Source organism: Osmia lignaria, unplaced genomic scaffold, assembly GCF_051020975.1.
Source record: "Osmia lignaria lignaria isolate PbOS001 unplaced genomic scaffold, iyOsmLign1 scaffold0050, whole genome shotgun sequence".
NCBI classification, from domain to species: domain Eukaryota; kingdom Metazoa; phylum Arthropoda; class Insecta; order Hymenoptera; family Megachilidae; genus Osmia; species Osmia lignaria.
The window spans coordinates 52,501-55,000 of NW_027478191.1; the positions used below are offsets into that span (position 1 = coordinate 52,501).

A 2,500-nucleotide genomic window follows, 5' to 3' on the forward strand; every position below is an offset into this window, starting at 1 on the left:
TGAAACGAGCACAAGAGGGAAAAAAAAGTTGAGACACGACGTTCCCATAATTTTCGTGTTATTTCCTTTTTGCTTCAAACATTTTGCGGACTGCAGCTTCGTCGTATTGCTTTTATCAATTTTTAACAATTTCAAAGCGAAGACAACTCGCAAGACGATCCATTTCGTCTCGGTTCAATTTTAACGTCCGTCCGTATTATTTTTTGTTCCACAAGAGATTTCGAATAGGTTTCTTTATTTATCATCCCTTCTTTTCGAGCGCCACGGAAGCAAGAGGAAAAGCAAGAGCGAGAGAACATTTCGCGTATACTTCATTTAACAATTTTAACCAACACGCGATGTACTCCACACACCTCTTAGATTTAACAACTGCTTTTCTCTTCTTCTCCCCTTAGCGCAAGGGTAAACCCCATTTGTCTCTTCTTTGGAACGCAACAAAACTTTCGAGGACTGGACGACCGAGCGATGGTCGCGCGGTCTTCGCTTATCTTTAACAAACGAAGTAGTCCGTATGTATTCTAAATGTTGAAGCCTCCTAGAGCTTTAAGCCATGCGAGACATTGAAATGCTGTTTTAACGGGAGCATGCATAATTGCTGCAAACATACTTTTATCACAAGTTCTAGCCACGCCACGGAGGCTTCGAAGTTCCTTCACCATTCGCTTTCCTCTCTTTTGTTACACAGTTTCAGACTACGATCAGGGGTACCGAAACGCTGTATTGATTGTAAACAACCATTTTTATCTTGGAGCGGAGCGTTCCTTTACTCGTTAGATTTGTCTTGTCGCGTGTGTATTCGCTTTTTCGACGCTTTTTAACCATTTAACTTGTTTAGCGAAGCTAAACGCACAGACAGACAAAAAAAAAGGAACAGCATCGCGCGTCAAACAGCGACGACCCATCTGAAGCGATCTTTCATTTATACACCGTTTGTAAACAGAGAGATGTATAAAGCGCGGGGAATCATTCGAAACCCTGGGGCTATTCGAGCTTGCATTTCAGCAAATTATCATCTCAAACATTTCACTCGTTTGCTTTTTCTAAATTTATAGGAGAGCTTCTTTCGTTTATTTTTGACACACCTTTCGTAAATATCGTTTCTGGCAACGTCAGGAGCGTGGATTTCTACAAGTGAACAATCGCGCCGATCCGATAACTTCCAGCAGGATGGAGAATCTTTATAGATTATCTTCCGAGAACTCGGTGCTTTCACGGGCGGTCGTTTATAAATTTTAACGAACGACTCGCGCGCCGTGACGCACTTGCGCTAGTTCGAAGAGATATTTCGAAATTTGTTTCTCTCCTTTAACGGCCTGCATTTAGTGTATCGGTTGCGATTTTCGTCACATCGTTTCCACGACAAACGCCGACGAACTGCCCAACTATCGCTCGTACGTTGCGACTCTTTCTTTGTTTATCGTTCATTCATTCTTTCAATTTCGTTCGATAATCCCGCTCCGAAACGTTCTACTTTCGTTGAACGACGGCGAGATGTTTAGAAAGAAATGAATTACTCTTTTTTCGAGAAGCAAACGCAAGCAGTCTTTTGTTAAGAAAACGACCCTCAGCCAGGCGTGGTCCAGGAATTGTATCCGTGGACCGCAATGTGCGTTCGAAATGTCGATGTTCATGTGTCCTGCAGTTCACACGTTGACGCGCAATTAGCTGCGTTCTTCATCGACCCACGAGCCAAGTGATCCACCGTTCAGGGTAATCGTAAAATTTTGTATTTCAAACTCTTTAGATCTTTAGAGTGTTATTTTCATTATTAACACGCATCACATTCGATACCCACATCACTCTCCCACCCGGCGCGTGCGGGAGAGCGAATTCGGGCGTCGCCAACGTATTTGTTTGTTTGTTCGATCGTTGACGACACGATCGCGTCCAAGGACGGAAACCGTCGGAGAAACGCCCAGTGGCACGCTCCTCTCGACGGTCGGGCGTAAAGTACATTTAAAAACCTTGAAAAGTACGAACGCACACAAGGAATGCGAGCGCGCGTCCTGTCGCTGAATCGTGGGTTGCGAGATTCGAACAGACACACGGCCGGCGACGATCGGTCTAACTAATGGACACATAGTTTTTCAAAGACTCGCTATCGTCGCTTCTCAGCCGGTCCGTAAACAACACACATCGATCAGGCGGACGCACGAATCTTACCACGGTGCGTGTTTCGTAGATTCCAGGTTACCCGCAAGTACCTCTCTCTCCCTCTCGAAAGAGGAATCTCGATCCGTCCTTTTTGGACAATGGAGAAATCTTTTTATCGCAACACGGATGGCAAAGAAACAACCAAAGCGTAGGAGCGTGGGGACGAGAGCGACGAAAAGAACGTCGCGAAAACAAAGTTTCGACGGTTGCTCGTTCTAATACATCGTAGTTTCAACTCTCTCAGTTTTAACCACTCCTAGACGCTTCGTAAACTTTTAACAATTCTTCGCCTCCGCGAGTTTCATTTCGAATAGAGCGAACGCAACACGGACCAAAAAAACTCCGG

The 2,500-nt window shown here is 44.9% G+C and overlaps 1 non-coding gene across 1 annotated transcript; it reads right to left on the minus strand.

Moving 5' to 3' along the window:
• Positions 1-1,558: 1,558 nt before the first annotated feature.
• Positions 1,559-1,713, minus strand: LOC143307286 (5.8S ribosomal RNA). Its single transcript, XR_013064462.1, has one exon. It is a non-coding gene; the product is annotated as a 5.8S ribosomal RNA (ribosomal RNA).
• Between the last annotated feature and the right edge of the window lie 787 nt (positions 1,714-2,500).